General features: G+C 42.7%; 1 protein-coding gene across 4 annotated transcripts in view; it reads left to right on the forward strand.

Annotated features, from left to right (window-relative positions):
* PRICKLE2 (prickle planar cell polarity protein 2) overlaps positions 1-21,935 on the forward strand; it is a 347,003-nt gene that overhangs the window by 173,435 nt on the left and 151,633 nt on the right. Inside the window, exon 1 of one of the 4 annotated variants that reach the window (XM_054482680.2) lies at positions 6,947-6,977. The exons of the other annotated variants lie outside the window; for them this stretch is intronic. The gene's annotated coding sequence lies outside the window, so the exon portion shown is untranslated. Of the gene's footprint in view, positions 1-6,946; positions 6,978-21,935 lie in introns of those variants that run through there. 4 annotated transcript variants of the gene reach the window in all.

A 21,935-nucleotide genomic window follows, 5' to 3' on the forward strand; every position in this document is an offset into this window, starting at 1 on the left:
GCTTAATATATATTCTCAAAACAGCCCCAAGACTAGTGATAAGAATTCCATTACAGATGAGATAAATGAAGCTTGGAGAAGTTACACAACCTGACCAAAGTCACAAGACAATAAGTGGCAGTACTGAGGTTTAAAGGCAGATCTGATTCTAATCTTTTCCCCTAAAGATACCAGGTCCCTCATGGTAGATGTGACTTCCTGCAAGAAGCCTTCCCTGAGCTACCACCTCTCTCTGCAAAGCTAGTTGAGACATTCTTCCTCTGAGTTTCCATAGCAGTTTCTATTCCCTTATTCTCCATTGTGTGATAGCTGCTTCTACCACCAGAGTAAGATCCCTGAGGGCAGGGACTTGGGGCTTTTTGTTTTGTTTTGTTTTCTGTTTTTTGCTGCTTTTGTTTGGTGGCTGAATAAATGCATCTTTCCCAGGAGATCTCTGCCACTTTGCCCGGGGCACCTGAACACCATAGAAAATACAAAGCTAAGTCTTCAAGAACATGCTATTGTTTTGTATTCCTTATATTTGGGGATGAAAAATTCAGGAAAATAGAGTCCAGCTTCAAATGTGGGATGGCAGAAGTTGCCTCTCTTTTGGACTACAAAGTGCCATCTGCTACTTACCGCTGTCATTGCATTATCACACCGCTTTATTTTTCCCCACTTCAGTTTTTTATTAACTGTTGTTTTTTGAATAATTAATACTTGCAAATGTTCTATGTTTATCCTGTTTGAGATGGCTTGTGCTTCTTGAATGGGAGGATTCATGATTTTTAAAAATTTCAGAAAATTCTCAACCATTATATCTTCAGTTATTGGCTCTTCCTGATTTCTCTGGTCTCTCCCTATGGGAGTCCTATTACACACAGATTGGGCCTTCTCATTCAATTCCCCGTATCTCTTTATCTCTCAGATATTTTTCAACTCTTTATCCTTTTGTGCTTTATTTGTGTAGTGTTGTGAGATCTACATTTCTCTCTTTAGTAGTGTCTATTTAACCTATCCATTGAGTTTTTAATTTTAGTGGATCTGTGGAGAGGAATAGTCATCATGTTTTGTTCTTTTTAAGGGTTTCAATTTTAGCTTCAGTGTTTTAAATCCTTATAAACTTTCTCATTCCATGTTCCTTTTCAGAATTTCAATTGTTTTATGACCTGTAATTCTTGAGCCTCTTATTCTTTTATTTGTCGACTTGTAACATCAGTTTCTTGGATGTTGTATAATTTACTGTTGGGATCTCATGCTTGTGGGATTGGTTGTAGCCTGGGTTGTAGAAGTGGCCAGAGAAATCTTCATTTGTTTCTATAAGGCATTCCTGGCATGTCACGAACAGGACTAATTTTAATATTAATTTTTTTAGTCAGAGCTTCCTGATTTTGACTTTTATTATTCCTAGAATCTCAAGAAAGACACAGGCCTAGGATTTCTCATTCTCAGTTAAAACATTTCTCTCTCACCCACTATACAGGTAGAGACAGACAAGTTTTACCTAGCTGGTTGTCAATTTTTCCAATCTATTTGTTCATTGAAGGTGCAGCCCTCAGTGAATATTCTTGGCTTTCTACAAAGGTCTTGTAACAGCTTCCTGCTTCTCTTTGTCCCAAGGCACTGTCTGTCTCTTGTGTGGGCATTACAATCCTAGCCCCTAGGGAACCAAGAGAACCCTTTTGTCTGCCACCAACCACTCTTCCCTCTCTCTCATAACCACAGCATAACTTTACATGCTTCTTACTCTTGTTTTTAATTACCTCTTTATTTCTTGGTATTTTCCTGTGTTTTTTTTTTGTTTTTTTTGTTTGTTTTTTTTTTTTTTTACATAAGGTCTCATGCTGTCACCCAGGTTGAAGTACATTGGTGCCATCACGGCTCAGTGAGGCCCTGAATTCCTGGGCCGAGCCAACCACCTCAGCCTCCTAAGTAGCTAGGACTACAGGTGCACACCAATGCACCCAGTTAGTGCTTTATTTTGTGTAGAGATGGTGTCTTGCTATGTTGCCAAGGCTGGTATTGAACTCACGGCTTCAAGTGATCCTCCTGGTGTGGCCTTCCAAAGTGTTGGGATTACAGGCATGAGCCATCGTGCCCAGACTTCCTTTCTTTATTGTGAGTCAGCTAGGCATTTAAAATAATTTTTGTTATATTTTATCTAGCATGTCTAGGTATTTGCAGAGTTGGAATTTTCAGGTTGTCATCATTTGCCATTTTGCCAGAACCAGGACCTTATTACAAGCTCATGGTAAAAGGTTCAAATAATATACAAGGACATATGATGAAACGTTAGTGTCCTTATCCTCTTAGATCTGCCTAGGCCTCAAATCACCTTGTCAGTAACAACAACCTTTATCGTTTTCTTAGGCATAGTTCTAGAAGTACTTTTTGCATATACAGCATATGTATGTGCACATACGTAATACATGATGTTTCGTGCAAGCAGAAATATGTTTTACTGTCTGCACTGTACTTAGCAATGTATTGTGGAGCTCAGTGCATACTGGTGCACTTAGTTCTGCCTCTTCTTTCTCATGACTGTATAGTATTCTATCATATGGATATATCATAATTTACTAATGTTGTCCCCTATTATTGGATAATTATGTTTTCAGTTATTTTGATATTATAAACTATCCTACAATAAACATTCCTTTACATATGTCTTTGCTTGTATATCATTTAGCATAATTCACTTTGTCTGTTTCCTTCTCTCCCCTCCTCTGCCCGCCACCACTGTGGGTTCCTTGTGGTCAATGACTTTATCTTTCATTGATGATCCTAGTACCTGGAATGGGGCCTGGCGCTGAGCTGGCACTTAATTCACGTTTGTTTCATTAATAACTGTGCTCACGACAAAGTCAAATCAGCAGTCAGACTCAGTCCAAATCTCCAGCAAATGTATTTTAATTGCAGTAATAACAACAGCTATTGACTATTCAGTTGTCCGAGGTTATTGACTGAGCACCTCCTCTGGACTAAACATGAGCTCATGCAATCTTTACTACAACCCTATGAGATGGTAAATTTCATGATCATGCTTTACAGACAAGGAAACTAAAATGCAGGTTACCTACCTGTAAGAGGGAGAGTCCATATATGAACACAGTTTTGTGTGAAATTAATGCCTGGCCTTTTGACTACTCTCTTAATTAACAATTGTACTGGCACAGCCAACATGGGACATATTTCCATTGTTCATTCTTTCGTGTATTCATTCATTCAATCAATCAACAAACATTTACGGAGAGCTCACGACGTTCCAGGTAGGGAGTGATATGTCTTGATAAAAACACTCCTACCTTGGTAGAATTTACGGTGTAAAGGGAGTGACAGATTAAGCAAAAAAGTGAAAATGTGATGAGTGGCTGAAAAGAGACATAAGCAAAGGCTTTAGGAGCACCAAGAGCAGAGAGCCACGAAGGCCTCCAGTGTCTGTGATAAACTGGATGAGCCTTGAAGGACAGCAGTGGGTTGAGGGGGGCACAGGAGGGGTGAAGCCTAGGAGTCTAGCATGCCCCCTGTTCCTTGTGTGCGTGGCACAGTCGAATCTTTCTCTTCCAGCCACTGCCAGCTCTCAGGACCTCTGGTCTGAGGGCCAGAGAGCCTGTGTCCTTCTGCTTTTGAAAGGTGGCTCAGCACTCCATTAGCCCTTTCTAATTTTAAAGTAGTAGCTCCCTTGATTGAAATCTCAATTTGGGAACAGGCCTAGGATTGGCCTGTGGCTCGAGATTTTCACCAATAAGCGGAGTGGGAGGTGGGGAGGCGTCCCTTTAAGCAGCCGGGAGGCAGCCCAGAGAGCTTGGAGCTCCTCTCCCCAAGACCTGAGCGATTTTCCTGGATCCGGAGCTGCGCACAGAGCAGCTGCCGCCCCGGGAATGTTACCCCCCTTGTGCGGAGCCCCTGCAGGGCCCCCTCCGGCTCCGGGCAGTTGGCTGCCGACGCCCCGCTGGGTTCCTTAGCTGCGGCCGCTACCCCTGCCCCTGGGTCTCCAATCCCCGTTCCCCGCCTCCCCCCAGTTTCCCGGGCCGGCGGAGGCGCCGCAGCGTCGGAGCAATGCAAGGCTAAGCCGGGTAAGTGGCCCCCCCATAGCCGCGGAGCACGGAGGGGGGCGCAGGGGCATGTTTGCTCCTGGCTTCAGGAGCTCCCCTGAAAAAGGGGCCTTGCAGCTGGCAACTAAGCTCTAGGAGAGATGCGCTTTGCCACCCAGACGCTGGGAAGTCAGGAGCCCCGCGGTGGGGACCTGGTGAACTGAGGGTCTGAGTGTCAGCCACCTTCCGCGCAGCCACTTTATTAACCAGCAATAGTAATAATAATATCACGAGGGGATGGTGGTATTATTGTATTAGGACTACTTAAGAGGGAACATGAAAACATCCCTGGACTTGCTTTTTAAATAGCCTTTATTCTCTTAGAATTCATTTTCCCCTAAATATTTAAAAGGTATTTACTATTAATGACCTAGTTATTTTCTATTCAAAATATTTCTTAACATCTCCAGGAAGATCTACTTGAAAACATGACTTACTTCTTCCCACATACCTTTATATTTTGAGCTTATATCCCTGAAAAGATAAAAGTTGTTTATTTTCCCAGAACTTTAAAAATCCATTTATTTTCTTCTTGGTGGACTTCGGTAATGAAGCAACTCTGGATTTGTTAATGTGTTCTTTCTGAATTGGCGTAGGTGGAGAGGGCCCCTCTCCTGGCCCTTCGTAGCTCTACATAGGGGAGTGTATAGTTTGGAGATGAGAGAGTTAATTCTTACTTTCCAAGTTACCAAATGCACCCTCTCAGATGCTGGAAGAGTCAGGACTTGGTGAAGGTTAGGATTACAAATCTGGGATGCCTGGGCAGCCGTGCCCTGGGAAATTTTAAAACCAAAATAATCAGGAGAGATTGTGGGTAGGTGCTGGGTAAGATTTAAAAGATGAGGTTTCAGCTCCCCCCACCCATCTGTTCACTTGTGTGTACCTAAGCAAGAGGTTGAGAATCGAATGCAGAGGGTCAGAGTTTACTTTTTTTTTTTTTTTTTTTAATTAAGATGAGGCAGCTGGAAGACATGCCTTCCAAAATTGGAGCAGAGTCTGATGTGTGGATTGCCAAATTCCATTTCCGCCCATATTAAATTATTTTGGCTTCTAGAAGCCCTTATTTTGCTGGGCTGGCCTTTATTTGCAGTTGTTTAGGTGGTGTGAATCATTTGTATACTTTGAGTTCCCTGCTTTCTGTACACAAATGTTTTTATCTGTGCAGCTAGTTGAGTAATTAGAGACACGGACATGGCCCTGTCTGTACAGACAGAACAAATACCACTTGGGGAAGATCTGGGTCTTTTCTTTTCAAATCATCAATTGCCAAATCTTCTCAGCCTGTTGGGCAATTCAGATAAAGGTGTCAAGTGAGCTGGGCAGTGAAGAATTTATATATGCAACTAATTCTGCTCATCCTACAATAAAGCATCTTCCCATGGGGCCAAAAAGTGGGGGTTAGGGAGGCATATAAAAATGATCCTGTGTTCTTAGTCACTGACTACCCAGCTCTCTCTGGATTTCTGAGAACCTGCCAGGAGAAACTGTTGACTGGATGGAAGTTTCAAGAAATGCAGAACAGAAATCAGGACAAGCCCTCCTTGAGCAACTTTTATTTCTGTTTGGAGGAAAGGAACACTTTGTTAGAATAACAAATTGTGGCTGCTTTTCAAGACCAGAAAACGGTTCTTGTTCTGAAGGCAGATTCGTTTTAAGAGTGTGAATCATTTGGTTTAGCTTTTTTTTTTTTTTTTTTTTTTTTTTTTGCTTTTGCGGTGGAGGCTTGGAGATGATTAAACGTCCTGTCTGCAGGAAATTACCAGGAGATTTGAGTATTTTCCTGAATCAGCCTCAGATGGTACACAGCTTTGGGTGTAATACAAGAAAGCTCTGTTACAAGGCAATCTTTCCTCAGTGATACCCTCAATCTCACACAGGCTTTCAAGCGTCTCCATCAACAAGCCTTTTATTTTTTATTTTTGGGGTTGTGCTTCCATTTAAGAAACTGAAATAACTCTCTCATTCCCTCTGTGAGCTTAAGATGGAACTTATTTTTGAGACAGTTTTATCGAGCCCACTTCCCCACTAGCCTCCTCCCACTTAGCTTCAACAGGAAAAACTCTTGGCTCCTTTTCCCAAGATTTCTTTTAAGCCAGAATTGTTATCCTTAGGGACACAGATGTCTCGAGGAATGAGAGAGATGCAAAGGTTTGAACTAGCACTCACCAATTTCGTGGTGACATTTATGGTCTTTGTAGAGCTGTTTGCGGAGCAGGCTAAGTGGTCCTGTGTTGGGTTTGCCCTGAAGTGCATCAACAATATAGAAAATGCGCAATGAAAAGACGGTAAGGGGCAACCGAGGGACACGCATGCTGCTTTGTGTAGCTGTGTATGCAGAGATCTGTGGGTTTTAAAAAATAATTTAGAAAACCAAATCTCAGAGATGCTGTGCTCCCCAGGCTATTTTTCTTAATCTTTCCTGAAAAGTACTCAGTCACATTAAGCACTTCCTATCACTATCATAAAGTAGGAGAGCGCTGGGTGAATATAAACTCTGTGCGATATTCTGATGTCAATGAAAGGAAGCAGAGGGAATAATTTTTTTTAGCTACTAAAACACAGAATGGTAATCCTAGTTGAATATAATGAGACTTTATGGAAATTGTATTGAGGGTTTAAATGTGATGTTCCAAAAAAGTTTCTTTGATATTTTTTATTTTCTCAAAATCTGAATGGAGAGGAATTCTTTTCTGGGATACTTAGCATTTGATTGCCATTCAGTTTTTTTTTTGTTTGTTTGTTTTTTGTTTTTCTTTTTGCTTTGTTTTGTTTTGTTGGTGATGTTTTTTCATATCCTGCTCCTCTGTGTGACCAGCAAAGGAAAATCCATTTTTGCAAAGATTGTAATCTGGACAACTTCTAGAAGAATGGAAGATGTAGGGGTAGCGGAGGGAACAGACGCAGGTACTGTGGGACTCAATGTCTGGGAAAACTCATGAATGATCTCCCTGCGAGATTAGCCCGGAGGCCTTTGAAAATTGCTTCATATTTGACTTTTAACAGCCAGCCTGTGTAGAGAAATCCTTGTACCTATCACTAGGGTCTCCCTCTTCACAAAGCGTCTTCCCAGGCAAGATGCCAATCCACAGGGAGCGTGTACGTGACATTGCTTATCACATCTTTCAAAGGTTGCTTCTTACTACTTTTTCTTTAAAACAGCTACTACTTGATCTTTTGGGAACATTTGCAAAAGGTTACTCTGCATTCACCCAGGCTGCTGTAATTAGTCACTGGTTTTATTTTATATTTTCTGATGATTGAGGCTCTGTTCAGGCTTCTGGGGATAAGCAAACATCTGTTGAGTTGGATGTTAGATAAATTCTAATTTTGAACACTAAGTTGTCCAGGCTGGAGAAGAGGTCTCATCTTGCCATATTATAAATGATAACATCAATATACAGAATGGTGCCTGTTAACTTACTGAGCTTTTGCCAAGCACAGACTTAATGTCTTACCAGTCTTTCTCAGACTTTATAGTGCATAGGGATATCCTTCAGGGAGTCTATTTCATAGGTCTGTAGTATGACCTGGAAATCTGCATTTAAGAAATATCCAGGTGGAACCCTGGACTGTATCTTGAGAAGCACGTTGCTGTTTGCTCTTTATTACTGAAAAATCCTTACATCAACCCTATGAGGGTTGGTGCCATCAGCCAGCCTATTTCACAGATGATGAAGGATAAGCTTGAAGAGGTTCGGTAACTCCCCTGAGACACAAGGCTACCAAGTGGCCATGCGGGGGACCTGGACCTACAACTGTCTAATTCCAAGCATCTACCTGGGATGCTTCTTAAATGCAGCCTGTGCTCTCAAGCATTTGCTCTTGGTGGATTGTTGGCGGGTTGCGGAGGTGGGGTGGGGTGGGAGGTCTTCTCTTTATAATTTGTACCCAGTAACCACCCTTCCCACTGCCCTGCTGCCACTCTGCCGAAGGCTGCTTCTCTAACATGCTGGCATTCTGTAGACAGCAGTCCACGAGGTCCCCATTTAGACAATCCACTGTGATGGAATTGAGGGAGACCACATGGGGCAGAGGCCCTCGTGGCAACAACTTGAGGAGTGTCCAGCTGATTTGCTTTGGGTTTTTTAAGTTCTGAACCAAGATGACCCAAGATAAGGCTGATTGACTGTGAAGTGCTTTTAATTCCTGCAGCTTTTGGAATTCTTAAGACAGTTATGTTTCCATCAAGGGCCCTTTCTACCTGGATGTAGGTGCCACTTTCTTTCCTCCAATCCATAATGCCTCCCACAGGATCCTTTCACAAGACCTCACCCTACACAGCCCAAGAAAGTTGAAGCCATTTCCTAATGCTCAAGGCCTGAGCTCACTTGCAGCCCTTCCTCCATTCTCTGTATATCCCCCCACTCTGAGTGTAATCCTGTGGAAAGTGAACTCAAAGGGAATATTGTAAAGAGGAGAGGCAGAGACTGAACGAAGCCTCATTTAAGCTTCTTGCCTGATTCTCCCTTGGCCTGACCTGATTTCTCCTACTCTTTGGGGCACATGGATCAGGAATTATTTTTCTTGCTTAATTGCTGCAGAATTGTGGATACAGGACAGACCACTTAACCTCATGAGCTTCAGCTTCATTATCTGTAAAATGGTATGTACATGTCGACCCTTTCTCCTTCGGGTACAAGTGATGTAATGTCCAAGAAGGCACTTTGGACTTTGTTTAAACACATTTTGAAAACTTACTCGTGTTGCCTTCTAGCAGTGGTTCTCTTACTGGGATCTTGGGAATACCTGTTTGGTGAATTGCTCTTCTAAAAAAGAAAACAAAAAGAGGCACCATGTGTGCGTGGAACATAAGATGTTTTACATCTCCCTCTTGAGCAATCACAATTCAAAGGCTATGAGAAGCCCTGGAGTAGAGAAACCCGTTTAGCCTTGATGTTGCATGTTCTGTGCTAATGTGACCCTGGAACCCCCTTTCAGCCTCACCTCTTAAGTGTGCCACAGAACACACTTCGGGGAAGCTGTTAAACTTCAAAACAGTGGCTCCACCACTTATTAGCAATGTGACAAGTCATTTACATCTCTGAACCTCAGTTTCCTTGTCCGTAATATGGAAATAATTGGGACACCTACCCTACAGAGTTTTAGGGAGGGTTAAATATGTTAAGAGATGTCAAGGTCACCCTCTGCCTGTCAGCAGGGTTTGTCCCAGTGGATCATTCCCTCCTCTTGCTTCCTTGTATAACTTTCTGTCTCATTCTTGCTTTATCTTCCTCCTACCTCCCAATTTCCTTTGCTGCTCTTTCTTTTCTTCTAATTTTTTTTTTAGGTCAGCCGCTCCTGCCTCCTTCCTGCTTGCTCATGTCTTTTTCATCTTTATTGCTCCTTGTTGACGCCATCCAGCCTGTGGCTTCATGTTACACTGTACTCTTGACTAGTGGAGTCACATCTCCAGCCTGGACCTCTCTCCTGAGCTCCAGACTTAGATACACTTCTCTTCTCAGCATCTTCATTAGATGTCCAATCGGCTTCTCAGACTTGCTGTGTCAAAACATAGTGCTAGCTTTTTCCTTTCCTTAAGCCTTGACTGTGTCAACAAGTGGCAACTCCAGCTACCCAGTTGCTTGAGCTAAAAACTTTCGGCAACTTTGATTGTTCTCTTTCTCTTTCTCTTACCCTCCCATATCCTATCCAATGGGAATAAGTCCTTTCAGTTCTACTTCAAAAACATACCCCAAATTGTAGCAGTTGAGGGTGAGAGGAAGGGAGGACTGACTAGGAAGGAGCTTGAGGTAACTTCCTGGGGTGCTGAAAATGTTTGATATCTTGATAAAGTGTGCGATACATGGATATAGGCATTTTTCAAAATTGATGAGACTCTACCTATAAGGTCTATGGATTTTGCTGTATGTAAATCACACCTCTATAAAAAATATGATAGAAAAGATACATATCTCAAACCTCCACAGGTCCAACTTTAGTCCATGCTGCCATCATTTTTCACCTTGATTACTTGACAACCTTCCCAAACACCTAGTGGTTCTGAAGCTTAAATCGCATCATAACATGACCCTGTTTAACACCTTCAGACAGCTTCTCATTGCAATAAGGACAAAACCCAAACACTTTGCTGTGACCTGTGAGACTCTCCCACCTTAGCAAGTTCTAGCCCGTGCCTACCTCTCAAGGGCATCTTCCTACCTGGCTACTGGCACCCATGCTTCAGTCACAGGCCAGCCCAAGTTTCTGCCTATCTCTGGGCCTTTGTGCTTGCTGTTCTTTCTGCTTGGAATGCTCTTCCCGTAGATCTTTGCCTGGCTAGCAGCTTCTCATCATTGAGATCTTAGCTTAAATGTCCTTCTGTCAAGAGAACTTCCTGCCTAGCCTTGCTCCGTGGCTACACTCCACAGCCCACATTTTTCTTGGCCACATTATCTTACCAACTTTTCTCCAAAGCACTTTTCAAGATCCAAAATATTTTATTTTCAATATGACAAGCCTGTCCCTGTCCCTCCTTGTCCCTTAAAGGCAAGGGTTGCATCATTTAAATCCCATCTTCAGTGACAGTACCTTCCTTCTAGGAGGGCTCCCTAAACAAATTTTGACTGACTGATTAACTGGTACCTGGGCCAGTGTCTAACACTGCAAGAAAATTATTAGGAAATTAAAAATTTTTAAGTTATTTTTATTACTCTCCTCCTTTCCTCATCTCCCTCTTACTTCCTGGGGGATGTAGAGATTAATGTGCTTCCCAATGCTGCTAAGTCCATACACTTCACATTTCTGTGCCTTCTTTTTCTTTATTAATTGTAAACCAGATCAATTATAGTTGCCCCTTGTGGAGGTCTGTAAACCCCTTGGAGTGAGACATTATTTCAGCACTCTGTACAAGTGAGGCATGAGTGTCTCATCACCTTTTAAAAACTGCAACCCTAGCTAATGGTTTTGTCTGAAGACCCCAAGCTTCTGAACTCTCCTGCCTAGGAAGTCTGATCAGATGCAGCTGTCCTGGGAATTGATTTGGGATCCAAAAGTTTTTAAGATCTACTACAACTCCCACAAATGGCTTTGGAACTCAGAAAGCAGTAAACATATATATTTTTTAATCTGTCAGAGCTGATCTTTCCCAGGGAACAAACGTTGAACTGTATGTTTAGTGCCCCAAACTTGCTCTTTTCTCTGGCCCCAAAAGCCACAACCTCTCACTGAATGTTATTGGTGGAGTACTAATTTAAAAATCAGAGCAAAGGGTTGCATATTCTAAAAGTGGAAAAAAACATCAACAGATATTGGCAGGGAAGAGGATGTCCTTCCCCGGACAAGAAGAGAATAATGAATGCAGGCATTTCTGAAAACCCACAAGCCATGGTTTATTTATTTGGACTGTTCATTGAGTTACTAAGACAGGAATAGCACAGAGGTTTTATTTGCCTGCAGCTCTGGTTAAAAAGAATTAAAGGAGCCCCTTTAGGGCTTAGGGAAATAGTGCTGCAATTGATTAGCAGTGTCTGCCATGGGCAAGAACTGTTGTTGTACATAAAGAATTAGAGAATGTTAGATTTGGAATGGACCATGGAGATTATCTAGTGCAACTCTTGCCCTCGTAGCTACTGCACTGTGTTAGGGGGCTTTAGAAGAATAATCATGAGCTTGGCAAAGTGATAACTCTTAGCTTTTCAGGCCTTTGTTCCCTCTTGGGTCCCGTCAGTGCGTTCAGTGTGGTGTACTGCAGCACTTCCTGAGAATGTGCCAGCAGAGCCTCACAAGAGAGTTCTGAGGCCGGTCAAGTTTGGAAAAGTCTATGGTACCATATCTCCTTCTCAAAGATTCATAAGGGACAATAAGCATGACATAGGGCCTGAGAAGTCCAATCATAAAGAAACCCACTTAACATTGTTTTCCAAACCTGGTGATTCTGGCATGTTTTTCAAGGACACCTGTTGCCATTTTGTAGAACACTCTCTTTAGATGCTGCTGTGTTATGTTTAGGGAGAGTGTTCATTTCCTAGGGCTGCTGTACCAAATTACCACAATCTTGGTGGCTTAAAACCACAGAAATTTATTCTCTTACTGTTCTGGAAGCCAGAAGTTTGAAAGTCTGGGTGTTGGCTGTCTCTGGGAGAGAGTCTGTCCCGGCTTCTTGTGGCTGCCAACAATCCATCCTTGGCATTCCGTGGTTACAGCCGCATCACTCCACTAGCTGCCTCCATCTTCACATTGCTTTCTCCTCTGTGCAAGTGTCAAATTTCCCTCTGCCTCTCTAAGGATACTTGAGGTGACATCTAGAGCCCACTTGTATAATCTACAAAATCTCTTCATTTCAAAACCTTCAATTTAATTATATCTGCAAGGGCTTCTTCCTCAAATATGTTACGATTTTCAGGTTCTGGGGATCAGGACATGGACATATCTTTGGGAGGGCATTTTGCAACCTACCACGGAGGCACATTGACTCAAGCATTAGGAGACTTGGATCAAGTTCTCACTTAGCTACAAGCTCCTCGGTCCCATGAAGAGGCAGAAAGGGTGTTTAAACCAGGAGTCAGGCCTATTTCCTCACCCCTCAGAACTTCAGTGTCCTCAGCTATTAAATGGGATATACCTGTATACTTCATAGGGGTATTATAAAATTAAATGAGACAAAACTTGTGGTGCACTTAGCACAAGTGAATGTCAAGTAAATATTGGTTTACTGTTATATATTTTTACTACTGCTGTGTTGCTGCCACTGTTATCATCTTCCTTCTCTTTGAGTCTTATTGTCAAATGAAGTGATTAAGGCTAACTCTGGCCCAAGAATTGTCAGGGATCCTTTCAAAATTAGCACACTGTGGGTTCCAGATCTCTCAATGGCCACATTACATCTTCTAGATCTTTTCACTGAAGTATAATATATCCATATAGGAGAGTGAACATATCATAGGTGTTCAGCTGAATGAAATTTCATAAGCTAAATATACCAGTGTTACCAGCATACAGAATCAAGATATAAAATATTACCAGTGCCCCACAAGCCCTTTTTGCATCCCTACTTAATTCTAACCACTCTCCTGATTTCTTTCTTTCTTTCTTTTTTTTTTTTTTGAGACAGAGTCTTGCTCTGTCGCCCAGGCTAGAGTGCAGTGGCATGATCTCGGCTCACTGCAAGCTCTGCCTCCCGGGTTCATGCCATTCTCCTGCCTCAGCCTCCCCAGTAGCTGGGACTGCAGGCGCCTGCCACCACACCCGGCTATTTTTTTTTTTTTTTTTTCAGTAGAGACAGGGTTTCACAGTGTTAGCCAGTATGGTCTCGATCTCCTGACCTCATGATCCACCTGCCTTGGCCTCCCAAAGTGCTGGGATTACAGGCGTGAGCCATCTCACCTGGCCTCCGATTTCTAACATCATAGATTTTATCAGTTTTTATACCTTACATAAAGGGAATTATACAATATGTACTCTTACATACCTGACTGCCTTCACTCGACATTCTGTTTGTGAGATCCAATTGTTTTCTTGTGTATAGTTGTAGATCCTTCATTTTAGTTGTCGTATAGGGTTCCATTGTTAAATAGATCAAAATGTATTCATTCAATTGTTGCTGGGAGTTTCCTTAGTTTCTGGTTGGAGACTATTACAAAAAGTGCTGTTATGGACATTCTAGTACATATCATTTGGGAGTGCATGCAGTGCTGGGACAAAATCCACAGTACTTTCATCCAAGATGTCTTCCCACCCCCACCCGCTAATTGCTTGCTTCAGATGCTTTGCAACATGAGAGCTTCTTATAACCAAGGGTATCTTAGTCTGTTTGGGCTGCTGTGACAAAATACCATAAACTAGGTAGCTTATAAACAACAGATTTTTTATGTTCTGGTGCTTGGAGGTTCAAGATCAAGGTGCCTGCAGGTTCGGTGTTTGATGAGGGTTTGCTTTCTGGTTCATAGATGGTGCCTTCTTGCTGTGTCTTCACACAGTGGAAGGGAAGAGCTAGCACTTTGGGGTCTCTTTTATAAGAGCACTAATCCCATTCATGAGGGCTCTGTCCTCATGACATAATCACCTCCCAAAAGCCCCATCTTCTAATACTATCACTTTAGGGGTTAGGATTTAAACCTATGAATTTGAGGGAGAAGGACACAAACATTCAAACCATGGCAAAGGATAATAGCTGATTAGTAGGGATGATTCTCATCCTCTGCCCTCCCAAGCCATTAGCCATGCCTACATTCTCTTGATGTGTTGAAATCTTTTGAGCTACCACTCTTTCCATAAGACTTTCCCTTTGGCTTGCCTTCCAGTGGGCTGGGACTGGATGTGGTAATTTTGAAGGAGTAAACACCCAGCTAAAGACACAACTCCACCTTTCTGCATCCCACTCAGGGCCACCTCATTCATTTGCTCACACCCCCACTGCCAGTGCCAAGTCAGCCTTTTCTTCCCTGACTGCCTTAAGGAGAGACATGATGGGCCGCACATACGCCTTTTCTTCTCCATCAGGCCTCCACTGAACTGGTCCTACACCCCCCTTTCATACTCCCAACCCCGGTATTTGGAACAGCCCAGACTGTCTTACAGATTAGAGCATGTCCAACTGAGGGTTGGGAACAGAAGGGTGGAGGGAGGAGTTGGCACAAACTGGCAGAGTGATGTGAACATGAGCCAGAAGCTTGGCACCATTGCCCAAAAAGGTTGGGAACCACTGGTTTAACTCAGCCAAATAATTTTTCTTATATAGGGGAAGGCTGAAACTCATGCTTCAACTGCTCCTGGTGATACATGTATCAGAGACTTTTCCTGGATCCCAAATGATTGGGTGAAGCACTACTATGATGTGTTGAATGGTAGAATCATGTACGTGACTTTGCCCAGGGTTCTATTAATTGGCACCAGGTTGGCAACTTACACCTGTCAATTCTGGTATTATTGGGGAAATATCTGATGGATATTAGGCTCAGTTACCAAACCATTCCAGAAAAATTTAAATGAAATGAGACTCACTGCCAAAAACTTCTTTATCATATCCATTTTGTCCCTTTGTGTTAGGTGGCCTTAAAAATGCATATGTGACTGATCGGGTAGGGAGGGAGACATGGGAGACAGTGCATTCTAAGTGTCTTTGTTATGCTGTCGTGTTTATTTTTTCTTGCGTGATGACCAAGAAGTAGGAAAGAAGGTGGGGATGCTTGGAAGGGGTGAGGTAGACTCTGGAAATTTTTTATCTCTTTAAATCAACAAAGAGTTAAGCCATACTTTTCTATAGGATTATAATATCTCACAAAAATGAATAAATAGTTGAGTAACTTTGTGCCAGCCTCTTTTGGAGATTTAATTATAGTAGCAGGTATCATTTATTGAGTTATTTTCTTTATGATCAGCAGCATGTTGGAGACTTTTCTACATCATAGGTCAACAAACTTTTTCTTTGTAGAGCCAAATAGTAAATGTTTTAGGTTATGCAAGTCAAGAGGCGAAATCAAGACTAGTATGTAGGTACTTGTGTAATGAGAAAACAAATTTCTACAGATTTTTTTTGACAAAATTCAAAATACAATGGTAATAATTGAGTGTAACCTTTCCGAAATACAGGTCTCCCAATGAGAAGAATGGAATTCATTTTTGAGGAAGTGAGGTTTAGAGTTACTGTCTCCTACTACCAAATTGATTGCAAATATTTATCTATAAAAATCACTCTTAGCTCATGGGCCATATAGAAATGGGCTGTGGGGCTGGACTTGGCTTGCAGGTCATAGTTTTATTTACATTCTGGCTGAGCCTTATATGTAAGTAATGATCAAGTTGGACTGCACAGAACAGTGAAATCCTCCATAGTGGCATAAATGAGTCAAGCCTTTATTTGTCTCTCCTCAAAGAAGTTTAAAGGTGTCTGCCTAGGGCTAGTCTAGCAGCTTCACTATGTCACAGAGACCCAGCTTGCTTTTTTCCTGCCCTGCCAACCTCGGCATATGGCTCCCTTCCTCAGAGTCGCTCCATAGTTCAGCTGCTGCCACCATGTCTGCATTCCAGGCAGTAAGAAGAAAAAAAAGCAGGGAAGCAGTATACAGTTACTTTCTTTTAAGGAGACTTCCCCTTGTCCCACCCAATGCTACTAGCATCTCCTTGGCCAGAACTTTGACATGACCACACGTCTTTGCAAAAGAGGCTGAGAAATGCAGTTGTTTACTCAAGTTGTGAGTGTGCTTAGATAAAAACTGGAATCCTGCTACTGAGGAGGAAGAGGAGATGCTGAGGTAAGTAACTAGAGTTCTCTGTTGTATTCAACAAGGTAGAAAATGAGCGCTAGAGAGATTTCCATCTGCCCCTGAGGCCTTATGGCAGCAGACTGGGATTTGAACTGAGGCCTGCTTAAGTCCAGGCTCTCCTCTCTCTCTCTCTCTCTCTCTCTCTCTCTCTCTCTCCCTGCATCTGCCCTCAAGCACTGTGAGGAGGTCCGTATGCATCCTGCTAGGAATGAGGTGTGGTCTTGGTTTGTATAAACACTTGCTCCCTCCAAAGATGCTCCCAAGAACCTATAAGGAAGGATGGCAACATTCCCCTTTAGTGGAGGGCCCTGTAAAGACTGAATCAGGGCACATGGCTGAGGTTGAAGCCTACACAGGGCCTCCTGATCACTCCTAAACATAAATGCAAATCTTGAGCTTCTACCAAACTTTTTCTCTAGTCACATGGAACAAGAAGTAAGCTCAGTGACCAACAAGCTCAGGCATGCACACAGAGAGTATGGAGGGAAGCGTGGAGGGAAGACATGGGACATGGAATGAAAGCAGTAACTGGGTATGTGATCTTTTAAAGTGACCCTACTCACTACTATGGCTTGGAATTTGGCCAACATGGCTCAGTTTTTTTTATCCTAAATGGGAAGATGTGGGAGGTAGATAGGAGCTTTCAGGTTCCTTCTACATGCATATGGGCATGTATATATCTAGCTGTTACGGAGAATATCTAAATGCTTGCTAGGTACTGAAACATTTATCTCAGGCAGTCTCACAACAGTCCTGTAGGGGCATCATCATTCCATTTTTAAAGATAAGTAAATATGGTGTTGAGAGGTTAACATGCCTAAGACCATACAACTGGTAAGTGGTAAACCCACGTAGTTGGACTCAAGTCTTCATTTTCAACTGTACTATTTCTGGCTGTAATACTAAAGGCAATCTGTGAGATAAAAGCTATGATAACCTTATCAACAAAACACATGGGTTTACACCAGAAGGAATGATTAATTTTGACTTGAGAGGAGGGATCAAGAAAGCTTCCGAGAGGTGATGACATTTGAGCTGGGCTCAAAGAATGACTAGGACTGCATGGGTGGAAGAACAAAAATCCATGAAGAGAAATTATTGTTGGTCAAGCGTATAATATACTCTAATAATAAATAGTCCTGGCCAGTTAGGAAGTGAGAAGTAGATTGAGGGTCCCTGTCTTTTTGTTCACCTTCCAAATATCACCATCACCATGAAAACAGCTGATATGTATTCCTGGGGCTGTTTCTCATCTAGGTGGTTTCTTGTCTAGTTCCGTTTCAGTCTTGTCTGTCGCCTTGGGAGACAGGAGCAATACCTCTTGCCAAAAGCTGAGTTGCACTGAGTTTTGATGCTCTGGTATTGAGTTGTTGGTTCCTCTTTCCACTGTATTCCTGACTTCAATTTGTCTAAACCTGGCTGTGTGTTAGTGTAAAGGAATCAAGCTCATAAATAAAATAGGAGGTGAAACTAGGTTTTAGTAATGAGGCTCCGGCTTAATCGCATCAGCAAGCTAAGGAAAGAGCCATTAAATATTTATCAAATTGTTGCATTAACATTTTCACTGTGCTTGCTGTGGACATTAGAGCACTCTGGAGAATGCAGCTGTCTACCACCAAGCAAGAGGAAGGGAGTTGTGGCTGCACCGAAACATACACCTGTATTATTACAAACCTCCATCCATCTGAAGGCCCCAAAGAGACTGCATTGGTAATCACCCATCTCGCGAGGAGACTTTGTTGAGGTTTCGGAGAGTGCGACGGTGCACAAGCGTTGATGGAGCTCCAGCAGGCGCCTCACCTTGAAACGCCTCTCATGACACTGGCCAGCGGATCTCATGCACATTCCACACTACCCTTTGATTTTTTTCCAAGGTCACTGTTTCTTGAGAGCTTTGTTTATGATTAGTTTAACTGTGATAAACTGTGGTAAGAAGTAAGTCCTTGAATTTCTTCCCCCTTCTTCTTAGTTTAAGAATTCTTTAAATAGGGCTGTGTTTGCCTGGATGAGAGATTGCAGATTCCATCAGCAGATCCAGCACTTGTCTCGTGGTTGCCTTCCAAATAAGGCATGTCGAAGGTATTCTACCAGCATAAGGTCTTGAGCCGGTCAAAGAACCAGTTATTATGCTTTAAAAAGCAATTCATCATCTAGAGTAGTGAACTTGGGTGTTATTTTTAGGCCAATCTTTTAATTTATGTGACGTGCAAGAATGGGGTTTCTCATGTGAACTTCTTGAGGGTTCATGAGAGAGTAACTGGGGAAGTGGGTAGGGTGACCGGCAGAGGTAGGTGTCTAAACAGCTGTGTGATGGTCCCATAATTTAGTACTTTTGAACAAGAACTCAGGAGTCAGACATCAGTTCCAGTTTCACCTCTGCCACTTACCAGTTATATGATGTAGAATGGATTACTTAGACTGCTGAAGTCTCAGCTTCTTTACTTATAAAATAGATTAAGTATGGTATCTACCTCAACAAATTGCCCTGAGAAAGAAATGAGATAAAGCACATTAAAGTCATTAGCATAATAGTTGGTACACAGCAATCAGTTAATAAATGATAGTTGTTATTATTTCCAGAGCTTTTATTTTTAACCTAGGGCTTCTAGTCTTTAAGATTTTCTGTAAGGTCAGGTGGGAGGTGAATCTTATACAATCAAGTTATGGAAAATTGTTACTGGAAGGTACTCATAGATCGTCTAATCCAATGGTATGCAAATTATGATTCTCTGGCTGAATCCAGCCTGCATCCTGTTTTTGTAAAGTTTTATTGGAACATATCCATGCCCATTTACTTTTGTCTTGTCTTCACTTGTCACACTACAAGGGCAGAGTTCAATAGTCATGACAGAGACTATATGGCCCACAAAGCCTAAAATATTTATCCTGACCCTTGCTAGGAAAAAGTTTGCTGACCCCTGATCTAATCCAGTGAGGTTTTACCCCTGAGGAAATCAAGATCCAGAGAAAGGAAATGACTTGCCAAAATACATAACCAAGTCTTTCACAAAAGGTTCCTGACTCCCATGCCTCTTCCCACCATCATGCATCCTGGGTCCTGGTTTAGTAGGGAAGGGCTGGGGGAAAAGCTCATGCTTCTTGTGTGTTGAAAACTGTGGCAAAAGTGCTATTGACCATAAATAACCAATTTTGCCATGGAGGAAACCACTTTTTAGAGGTAAAGAATCGATGTTGGGATGATGCTGGCTCATGCCCAGTACTCTGTTACTGCATCGGCTGAGAGCTTCCAATTTTATGTTCAGTTTTCTCCAACAGTTCACCCAAGGGATGTAGAGGGGCTATGCTTCCAGCTGGCTCCCATAGCTTGTGGTTGACCTGAGTGGGCGTAGTCAGTGGTGACCAAGTTTGAACTTTCCTGGGAGAAAGGAGAGTTGGTATAGGAGCCCTTATGGGGGTGCAGGGTGATTGGAATAAGCTTTTTTACCTCAGAGTATCTAATCATGGTGATTGCCTCAAATTTTTCATTTTTAGTTTCCTATTTGAAGCACTTCATTTAATCTTCCCAACAACCTTATCAGGTAGGAAACTATGGGTGTAGATTATGCCTATTACTTACTTTTTTTAGACCATGTTGGGTTGATTGATAGGATGCATTCTTAATCACTTTGCTATGTCTCCAGTGTGTTCCATTGAAATGTGAATTCACCCATAGGAAGGTCTGACCAGGCAGGCAGTAAAGGATGTCTATGTGCAAATGGCAAGAGGCCCCTATCCTTAGGTGGTACATCAGGGCATTTATCTCCCATGTGCATTGATGTGTCCCCAAAGCCTGGAACAGAGCCTGGGATGTAGTAGGACCTTAGTAAATATTTGTTGAGTATTTGATGAACCAGATTTCATGATGTGAAATGTTCTTAGCTTAAGTCACCAAATATAACTAGATTGCTCTGCAGCAAGGGAAAACCCAGTCTGGATGAAGGGGCCCAGATGCAGATTCAGAAATGGAACACTTGAGACTTGCAAATGAAGATGGAAGGCACTGAATAAGAGACACCCAGGTGTGAGCTAGCCCCAAACTCTGATGTCTGTCCATGCTTCTCCCCTGCCCTGTAAACAAAATGAACTCTCTGCTTCTTGACCAATATGTGAAGGGGAATCTCATAGCTGGCTCTCTCCCACCACACTGGAATTTTCCCTTTTTTGTCAAAGTCGGCTGTATCAGGATTTGTCATCTTATGCATACTGATTAGGTGTAACATGATTGCTTGGTGGGAACTTGGATTTCTTGCCCCCCTGTCCCACTGACAAAGAACCAGTAAGGAGCCTACTGTGGTGGGGGAGTGGGAGGGGACATGCAGAAATGGTGGCAGAGTGGGAACTGCCAGCTCCTGGTATTGTTTTTGACACTCAGATGCTCTCCTGATTCATAGTGGACTGTGATCCTTTTGTGTTTGCCTGGAGCAGGGACTACCTGGAGCAGAGATGGTTTTGACTCATCTTTAAGTGTTTCAAATTGCCAAGCCTTATATTGCTAAGCCTTATAGTCATGGAAATGAAGCTAACCAGCCTCCCTCAGACTGGGCACCACATCTTGGATTGATTGATTCATTCATTTAATCAAAATATCTTTATTGAGCACCTATTTGCATATCCAACATGGGCACAATAGAGACAAAGTCCCTGCCCTCATGATCTGATATGTCTAATGGATGAAGATAGACAAAAAGGAGATATATAGCGTGTCAGATGGTGACTACTATGTTGCTGGGGGTGGGCTGAGGGTGCTCCTGCAAAGAAAATGTCAGGAAAGGCCACACTGAGTTTAGAACTGGAGGAAGTGAGGTGTGCTGCTATTGGGGGAGTATCTCTGGCAGAGGGACCAGCACCTATATTAGCACAATGCAGGAAATACCAGTGTCTATAAGACCATGCTGATCTGGAAAAGGACTTGGGGTTTCACTCTGTGCTAGGAAGGGAAGCCCATGTCGGACTTCATGCACTACAGTGATACAGTGGATAGATTAATCAGGCCTTTCTGGGTTACAAGGTTCAACATCTCAAGTCAAACCAGTATAAACCAAACTACAAAGTGCCATGATCTCATGAGTGAGGCTTTCTCACTCTTTTAATGTTCTTATCAATGCCCTCTCCACCAAAAACACCTACTGATTGGCCCTGCCTTGATAACATACACTCATGGACTAATCAGGGATGGGGGAAGAGTGTGGGATGCTCTGGTTGTCAATTTGGGTTGTATGCCCACCCCCATGCTAGGTAAATCTGGCCTCTGCAACAGCCCAGTAGTTCCTAGCTGGTTTGAACTCCCCACCTGCCCCACTCCCCTAAACATTTGGTAATGTCTGGAGACATCTTTTATTGTCACAGTTTGGGAGATGAGGCCACTACTTGAATCTAATAGGTAGAAATCAGAGATGCTGCTAAATATCCTACAGTACACAAGACAACCCCCTCCAACAAAGAATTATCCATGGAAAATGTCAGCAGTGTTGAGGTTGAGAAACCCAGATCTAACTCCATGAGGATATTGCTCCACAGGAGAGCGTGTATTGCAGGCCTGATAAAAGGCTGACTCTCATAGCCTTCCATGAAGCTTGCTGATTGGTGATGCTGTGGTTGAGAGGTAAGACCAGTGCTTGCTTTGGTGGTAAAGGGAAGGGAAGTGAATGTGAATGTGGCATTT

The sequence above is a fragment of the Pongo pygmaeus genome, chromosome 2, assembly GCF_028885625.2.
Source record: "Pongo pygmaeus isolate AG05252 chromosome 2, NHGRI_mPonPyg2-v2.0_pri, whole genome shotgun sequence".
NCBI lineage: Eukaryota > Metazoa > Chordata > Mammalia > Primates > Hominidae > Pongo > Pongo pygmaeus.